Source organism: Bicyclus anynana, chromosome 23 (genome assembly GCF_947172395.1).
Source record: "Bicyclus anynana chromosome 23, ilBicAnyn1.1, whole genome shotgun sequence".
In the NCBI taxonomy this organism is placed as follows: domain Eukaryota; kingdom Metazoa; phylum Arthropoda; class Insecta; order Lepidoptera; family Nymphalidae; genus Bicyclus; species Bicyclus anynana.
This window is the reverse complement of record NC_069105.1, coordinates 8,758,563-8,768,413: the sequence shown is the minus strand read 5'-3', so window position 1 is coordinate 8,768,413 and position 9,851 is coordinate 8,758,563. Positions and strand designations below refer to the sequence as shown.

At 34.9% G+C, this 9,851-nt stretch overlaps 1 long non-coding RNA gene across 1 annotated transcript; it reads left to right on the top strand.

Annotated features, from left to right (window-relative positions):
• The first annotated feature begins 350 nt into the window (after positions 1–350).
• LOC128199382 (uncharacterized) lies at positions 351–9,568 on the top strand. The gene is made up of 2 exons (XR_008252021.1): positions 351–8,138; positions 8,370–9,568. It is a non-coding gene; the product is annotated as an uncharacterized LOC128199382 (long non-coding RNA).
• The last annotated feature ends 283 nt before the right edge of the window (positions 9,569–9,851 follow it).

Genomic DNA, 9,851 nt, shown 5'->3' with positions numbered 1-9,851 from the left:
AATTTAAAACTCTGGGGACTGGACTTCACTTCGTGTATCCATTTTTTAGCGTTCGTCCAGTGGTCGTCGATGAAAAATTGAGTAGAACTGGTCAATACATATATATAAATTAGCTGACGCCGCGCGGTTTCACCCGCGCCATGCATGTTTTATCATGGCTGTGTTGCGGATCGATTTGAAATTTAAAACTCTGGGGACTGGACTTCACTTCGTGTATCCATTTTTTAGCGTTCGTCCAGTGGTCGTCGATGAAAAATTGAGTAGAACTGGTCAATACATATATATAAATTAGCTGACGCCGCGCGGTTTCACCCGCGCGGCGTCAGCTAATTTCCGTTCCCGTAGGATTACAGGGATAATATATAGCCTATAGACTTCCTCGATAAATGGGCTATCTAACACTGAAAGAATTTTTCAAATCGGACCAGTAGTTCCTGAGATTAGCGCGTTCAATCAAACAAACACTTCAGCTTTATAATATTAGTATAGATAAAATGAAAGTGTCTGTATATGATTTTAATTCTAGTGTGTAGTGTAATTGTATAATTGTCCTTGCCTTGCCCTGAAAGATTTTGCGGAAATAATGATAAATTCATTTATTGATGGCAGGGCAAAAAAAGGCTTCAAATATAAGCGAAAGTTTTTGTTATTGCTAATGATTTTGAAACTAACAAATCAGCAAACATATACACGTAATGTAATGAATCAAAAAACCAGTAACCAAAAAAATTACCTATTTTAGATATCTACCTTGACAAAAAGTAAAAAACACAGCAAAAATGTCGGTGTGCTGCTATTGTAGGCAGATAAAACCAAATTATTTTTTTTTAGATGTCGATTAAAAGTTCTACATAAATTACTATTACTAATACTACTACTACTACTAATTATACTTATTAATTTACCATCATACAACCATAAGTGAAATACAAGAATTGGTAAAAAAAAGCAAGAGTTTTATTGTCGTAGGCAGAATGAAAATGAAAATTGATAATAATTTATTTTTACTATTCTCCGCGAAAAACTTACAAATCCAAGCGGCAACGTCTCCCAACTCTACATACTTTTCACCCCAAAACCAGAGCATCATTAGGAAATGTTGTATCTACAGTGTTAAAATGCGATATAACGCCTACTTCTATTATTTAAAGGACACATGGTAACTCAGCATTCGGTTAGGCTTTAATTTCTAACGCCGTTGTATCGAGGCAAAGGTGAAACCGGAGCTCGACCTCGTTCAGATGAGTGTTGCTCAAGATTTCGTGTTTCCTTTCCGTTGGTAAGCTGCTCTGCGATACGCCTACCGTGCAATGCAATTTTAAACAGCTAGTAAACTTGGACACAATTTATTTTGTACTAGCGGACGCCCGCGACTTCGTCCGCGTGGAATTCAGTTATCACAATCTCGCGGGAACCGTGGATTTTTCTAGGATGAAAAGTCGCCTATGTGTTAACCCAGAGTAAAATCTATTTCCATTCCATATTTCAGCCAAATTGCTTCAGTAGTAGCGGCGTTAAAGAGTAACAAACATGAAACATCCAAACAAACAAACATCCATACAAACTTACACGTTTATAATATTAGTAGGATGTACGAGTAGTTTGCGACCATCGCAAACACATAACATATGAAAACGGTAAAGCGACGGAATCTAATGGTCTCGTTTTGAGAGTGTAAGTTGAATAACCTGATGTTGATTTTATTTCACATATTATTTCATCATCATTATCATCATCATCATCATCATCATCATCATCATCATCATCATCATCATCATCATCATCATCATCATCATCATCATCATCATCTTATTTTAACGACCTACTACAGAGCCAGGCCTCCTCCTTATTGGAGAGGGGATGTTCGTCCAGTGGTTAGCCTAGGAGTATATAATTACATAGTTACTATGAGTTAAATAGTCATTGCGTTTATAAAAACTAGCCTACCCCCCGCGGTTTCACCCGCATAGTTCCCGTTCTCCTGATGATACGGGGATAAAATACACTCGAAAATAACGTGGTAAAAAAATAATTTTCAGAATCCAAAGATTACCCCCACAACACTACAAACTTTACCTCTATGTAAAATTAGTATCTACCCAGTACCTATCTTATGACAACAGCTATCAGCCCAAATAATCTAGTTTCTACTGTATGTTGCTAAAATATGGTTTGTTCATTAAATGTATTTTTTTTTCCTATGCTTAAAATGCAATAACATACGAGTGTGTGTAGGTATATTGACACTTACCAACTTATGTACATAGTAATTGTTATCTTTGTTATCAGCACGAATAATAGTTCAGGTGATAACTTTATCGTTAAACATGAGTGCCCTCAATGTATGTATTATATGTATGTAGATCACAACAGAAAATGATAAAAGTTAACGCTTATGTAGATACATTTATGTGCATCTGTATATACTCAATACAGGTAGAGTTGCCAGGTGGCAAAACCTAATTGCCGGACAGATTAGCTAGGTTGGCCGGACATTTGAGATAAAAGACCGGACCGGACACCCTATAGTTGTAAGGATTTAGTGTATCAGTATTAATACGACAAAAAGTTGTACGTAATTATTGACATAAATCTTGTTAAATTTTAATGAAATGTAGATAAAACCGAATGCCAAATAAATCTATACTAATATTATAAAGAGGTAAAGTTTGTAAGTTTGTCACATTTTTTAAATGGGGTAATCTTCGGAACTACTGGTCCGATTTTAAAAATTCTTTCACCAGTAGAATGCTTCATTATCGGGGAGTGCTATAGGCTATATTTTATATTGGTATCATATATATTATATCACAGTTTTTGTCATACAGGTCGGACTGAAAATCCTCTTAAAAAGACTTATTCGCATGCGCTGCCTTAACTATTGTGTAAAATTGAAATTAATGTATGGAGACTTTATGTATCTTTAAAAGTTCTACAAAAAAGTCCGCGACACCATATATCTATCTTCTATATATTAGCAGATATAGTACCTTTTGTGTTTTAAAAATTATTAATTTTATATACTTAGGTTTACGTCATTATTTATACAACTAAACTGTAATCCTTATTAAAATAAATTATTTAATAATCACAAGGATATTATGGAGATAAGATTTGCCCTTTACAGTATGTTAATTACTTAAATAGTTTCGGAGATAATACAAAATTTCTAAAAGACGCAGAAATTTCGCTATATGACGCCCGGCGCTTTCATTTACGTAGTTTCCGTTCGCGTGTGAATATGGGGATCAAACATAGCCTATGACACTCGCAAATAACGTAGCTTTCTATTGGTAAAACAATTTTTCAAATCGGTCCAGTAGATCCAGAGATTACCTCCTACAACCACACGAACTTTACCTCTTTATATTATTAGCATAGAAGTCTCTATTTCTCTTGGTCATACCACCACTCTCGAAGGACTGGACCGATTTTGCTAGGGGTAGGAGTAAGATAGAGAAGTTACAGGGTAGGGTAGGGTACGGGTAGGGAAGCGTAGGGGTAGGGTAGGTTTAGGGCCGGGTTTAGGGTAGTGGTAGGGTAGGGGTAGAGGTAGGGGTAGGGTAGTGGTAGGGTAGAGGTACGGGTAGGATAGGGAAGTGGTAGGGTAAGGGTAGGATAGGGGTGAGATAGGGGTACGGGTGGGATAGGGGTAGGAAAGGGATAGGGTACGGGGAGGGTAGGGGTAGGATGGGTGTAGGGTGTAGGTAAGGTAGGGGTAGGTTTGGGGTAGGGTAGGCTTGGGGTAGTGGTAGGATAGGGTAGGGGTAGTAGTAAAGTTGACATCGAAATTTACGCGGACGAAGTCGCGGGCGTCCGCTAGTCTACGTATAATCAGTCAAATAAAGTCTTCACTCGAAATCAAATTCTAAATAAATATTTACTTATCAACATTTTTGTGTTTGCTAAATGTAAAATACCTAATAAAAGCCGGATGCCGTTTATTTTGGCCGGATACGTAGTTGCAAAGCCTAACTATGTCCGGCTTTATCCGGATGCCTAGTGACCCTAAATATAGGGCCTGTAGAGCCTTTCTTCATTATTGTATTAAACATTAATTTATCTAAATTAGTTACACATGTGTCTGCACATGCTCTCAATACAGCTAGGGTAGCTTCGGGATTTTATGAAAGCTGGAAGTTTGTATGCTCCTACCATAGAAGAATGTCTTTTTGGAATTAGACCATGATGGCTTGGGAGGTAGCAGGTTTAAAAGTCCAGTCTCTCAGTCATTCGAGTATTAACCACATTTTCTTTACAATATCGCGAAAAAAAACCTTAAAAAGTACACTATATTATACTCATGACAATTGAACGTCACACCTTTATTACCACTATTTTAAACCACAAAGAATATAATATAAACTCTATAATTGCCTACCGTAAATATCTATAGTAAGTAAGAGCAAACTGACAAACTTACACTTTCAAACTGTCTGACCACCACATTTTCTCAGACCATAATAAAATAGAAGAAACTGAGTGTATGTAAAAACTTAAAATATTTAAAATATTGTGTCCTCTAAACTCTCAAAGTAGCGGGGTTTGCTAGTTTATTTATATTTATTGTTATGTGATCTTTACTACCTTGGATCGCCCATTCCGTGTACATCTTGGAAACCTTCCAAACGTTTTACTTTAAGTGATTCTACTGTTCCATAGTGGAACTTAACGGATCACAGAATTGCTTGATGTGTATTGGATGGAAGACCAATGGTTAATAACATAGCAAAGCATATACGCACAGACCAAGTTTTCTAAGTGTAACATTTAGTTGTTTTTACTTGTAAAGAAGGGCGTCCACAGATCGGCATCGTACTGTTCGTATCGAGACGAATATTTTAGCATTCCATGGATTCACCGTGCAGGTGCCGGGTCCATCGCGTGGTAGAGAGAAAAACACCAAGCAAAGTCCAGGACTTGTGACTACTGGATGTAGGGTTAAGGAATTCCTTGACGATCGATCAACACTCCCCTTCTCTGCTCGTGTTGTTCTCCCTACCTATCCAAATTTGGTAAGATCCTATTAGAGCAGCTTTGGATACTCGTTCTAATATAGAATTAGCTGCACTTCTAGATATGCCAAGGTCTTTAAGCAAGTAATAGAGAGTTTGCTGGTAATCCTCTCGCATTTACTTCTACGGCGTACAGACTAACTACGTAGCCATTTTTAGTTAGTTCATTTGTTAGGTCATAATATTTATTCACTTTTAAACTGTGGTCCTTCGGAATGTTAGTCTCTCACGGCACAGTAAGCTCTACAAGTACTATTCGCTTTGTTTGTTTGAACAAAAGGAAAATGTCTGGTCTAGATCTCGAAATAGCGACATCCGCAGGGATTTAATTTTTTGCAATAACTCAAAAGGTACTAGGATTTTGCGTTCCTATACATAGTATAGCGTAGTTCAGATACGTATTAGGAGAAACAGTTTAACTCCGTTTAACAGTTTAAATATAGAGGTTAATATTTTCATAAACCTATGGTTAAGGTTTTAAACTCAAATAATATAATCAGAAGCAATATTTTAAAATAATCCTATGTTCACAGCAGTGCTCTTTCCCAAAATTTCCACTGATTTGCATCGTTAGTTGCATTAATTGCATCATCAACAAGCACTTAAATTCAATAAACAATTAACTCCGAATAAGTATATAATCATTTCAGTTGTAATATTATGACTTTGTGGCATTTATTTTCTGAAAATTGTGTTAAACATTTATTGCTGATCCGAAAAACAGGAAAACGTGTTACTGCACTTTGTAGACAACAACTTATATAAAATGCATATTATTATTAATGTATTATTAGTCATATTATGGTTATTGTATAAAATTAATCTTAGTTTGTATTGTCGTTTCTACACTATATACTTATTAGCAACAATTCTCTGACATGTTTAATTCAACTATTTTCCGTATCTATACTAATATTATAAAGCTGAAGAGTTTGTTTGTTTGTTTGATTGAACGCGCTAATCTCAGGAACTACTGGTCCGATTTGAAAGATTCTTTTAGTGTTAGATAGCCCATTTATCGACGTAGGCTATAGGCTATATATTATCCCCAAATTCCTACGGGAACAGGAACCACGCCGGTGAAACCGCGCGGCGTCAGCTAGTTAACATTATAAATGCTAAAGTTGTTCTGTCTGTATATCTGTTTGTTACCTTTTCACGACTGATATAGATTTAAATTTGGTATAATTAAAGACTCTTTGAGCAGAACACACGCAAGTTGCTTTTTATCTCAAAAATAAACATAAAACTTGAGAGTTTGTATAAAAAGTCCTTAATTTTTATAAATATAAGTTAACCAAAATTTTATCTCAAGTTGTTATAGTAAATAAATATAAATAAACCATTTTCCAAGTTACATTTACACACATATGCTATAGGGTTAAAAAGGGATGAGGAATGGTTAGGTACACGGATTTTCTTGCGAACAAAGTCGCGGGCACCGCTAGTACTATAAGGAGCGATTAAAAGTCGAGTTTGTGTACTTTAAAATTAAATAACTTAAAATCAAAATGACTATGAAACAATCAATTAATATGAATAACACTCACGATAGTTTAAATTCTAAAAATCAAAATGACGCCATAAAAAACTTCAATAAATGTTTTTTTTTTCATTAGGACCTACGCCCCTTACTCATTTGTTATGAATATGACTTGGCTATGTATTTTCTGAGTCGTAACTAAGATGACTCGTAATCGTAGCCAGACGTAGGATCGTTTATTTTACACAGAATATATATTTGTACAAGTTGTTGATATTCGATTTCGTACCTTAATGCTATGAATTAGAGTTGATTGTTCACAGTTGAGTTGGTTGTGCGTTAGTGTGCTGACTTCTCAATGAGAATGTTTTAGGGTTGCCGCGGTGTCAGTTTTCTAATTCTGTAATATGGATAAAAATGTTATTTCTGCTTGAATCATTGAAATCTCATACAAATTTTTAACCGACTTCCAAAAAGGAAGAGGTTCTACGTTCGACTATATGTATGTTTTTCTACGTTATTATTCTACTAAAGTGAGAAAACTGTACATTTTTTTAATACGTATATCATTACGATTACTTATTAAAAAACGAGATATTGCATTTCTACGGTCTTGCCTGTTCTTGTTAATATTGATCAAAAATATTTTTTTCTAAATACTCAATACTTTAAACACAAAATAACTATATTTTATAAGTTTTGTATATCTTAAAGGTCGAAACCAAGGTAGGTAGGTCTGTAGGCATACAAGATTTAGGCCGAATTTAAACCTTATTGCACTGGAACAAGGTCGAATAGATCTAGACGTATTTGTTAGATCAATAGCGAGCTCACGCGTACTGATCATTCAATGAGTGAGTTCCCAGCAGGGTTGTCGATGTTCGCCTAGTCTTCCTTCGTGGAAAACCCTTAGTATAGATTTTCATGCAAAATTTCCCTACCTCATTACCAAAGGGGGAGCCTTTCTAACAGTATGCCTCCTCTGTAATAATACCTACTTAAATATTTTTATAGTCAGACAGGTATTTTACAAAGATAAACGCGTTTAAGGCCTAAACCACTAAACCTATTTTCAAAATTCTTACACCAATGTAAAGCTACAGTATTGTCGAGTAGAAAGGGAACTACGCGGTTGAATACGCGGGAGCTTCCACTACTATTACTATTTAACAACGCGTTATGTTGTATTGCTTCCTCGTACATACGAAGAAAAACACCTACTATGAGGATATAATATAGTGGAAAATAGTCTTTTTTTTTTTAAATATATTTGTCACATTTTAGTCTTGTTTTAAACTAAATCAGGACTAAAATGTGACAAATATTCTTAAAAAAAAGACTATATTATATTATGATAGTCTTTTAAAACCATTTTATAAGAACTCTCTTCTTTTTGATATGTCTCGTTCATGAATTGCTTTATTTCCGGCCTCGAAGTAGGGTAAAACGCTACAATACGCCCCAGTTGACAATAAGCCCCACTGCGCCTACACACGCACAAATACAGATATCAGACAAGCAGTGACACGAACGGTGGCGCGCCAGTCGCCCGAAAACATGGCTGCTGGTTAGACGTGATATTTGCGAGTAATTAGGAAAAAAATCTAAATCATTTGTAAAGTGCTTCGGAACATATTGCGGTGAGTACTATACAAATTCATTTAAATTGTGATATCATTTATTTTACTCAGATTTTGCTTGCAAATATGTTTTTTAGTGTAAATTACCTTTCGTTTGACGTATTACTTGGAGTGAATAACCTTCATGGCGTCTATCATGTGACTGAGGCGTTTTGTAATCATAAATTTACAAAATGCCTCGATTAATATAGCCCATCACAAAAATATTTATAATATTAAATATTTTTACAGATGCCGCGGAATTTTCAAAGAAATAGTATGTATAAAGTACGCAGCGAGGAGATGATAGTCAATGAAGCCTCTAGAGTGTACAAAATCATCAAGAACACTTAAAAGACATCTGTTAACAGGAGAGCTGAAAGTTCCATTGGAGAGACCGTTTGTTTCTTCAGAACAGCACGAGAAAAAACTGGTAGTTCATATCAAAAAACTTTAAAAAGTTGGCTTTGCACCTAATCGCAAGGATAGGAAACTAATAGGCAAAGCTTGGGGAAAGGCTGCTCGTATGTCCAACGATATCGCTGCTTTAAAGTCCTGTGGAATCTACCCGTATGAACCGACCGCTATACCAGAGAAGATATATGCACATCAAATACTGTATTTGAAAAAAATGTCCTGATATATCATCGACATCAGGATCTGCAGGACAAACTCCAACGAAATTGTCGACTAAAATTCACCCCATACCTGAGTTACCAGCAATGATGTTAAAGAAAAAACAAAAGGCTTGTGTTGGCGTCTCAAGAAAATATCCAGAAAAAAAAGCGACAGAAAAAAATATCAAGGATGCAGAATATGACTATGCACAAAATAAAGAATATGACTATACTCATCATCATCAGAAAGCGATAATAATGAACAAAATTGTAGGAGTTCTTCTAATATAGATATTTTTGATGATGAACAGAATAGGTGCGTTGAGTGCACAGATTATTGTACGACTTCTAAAGAGGATTAGATGAGATATTTATCATGTACATCTTGGATGCATGAATTTTGAACAATGTACCATGAATCCTTTATGCAAAGTTTGTGGTAGAAAAGCGAAACAGGAGGCTGTGATATGAACAAGTTTAAGAACCCAAATAAATAAGTAGATACTATGCTACTTAAATATAGTATATAAAATTATTATAGTGATTAAGAATTTGATCTCAATGTAACTTAAGACTATAATTGTTAATTTTCAGTTATTTGGATTAGGTATAGTTTAAAAAATTGTTTATTTTTTGCATATAATTACAGTGGGGCATTTTGTACTAGACGTGAGGCATATTATCAACTCATAGCACTACAAAACGCCCTATCTAAGGTTTAAAAAAAATAGTATTTTTAGCTAGTGTATAAGGATTCTTTACCAAACTAAAGTGCCATTTTGTAGTTTAAAAACTGTTTGTTACATATCTTACAAAATACACGATTACAATTTATTAATAGGTTATTTTATTGCGCTTTACTTAAAAGTGGGGCGTATTGTAGCATTTTACCCTAAATGTACTTAACGATACAATCTTAGCTCTTAGCGATAGCGTTCAGAAGTTTTTATTGGATTATAAATCTAATTTCCTTATAAATAAGGTTTGAAATAAATTGGCATTGACAGGCTGATACGCTTGTTCGTACTCAAAGACATTATTAGGGTTGCTGGTACGTGTAATTACGAAAGATTTAATTTAAAGTATTGTTTCATACAACTTTCATTTAGTATAAAAG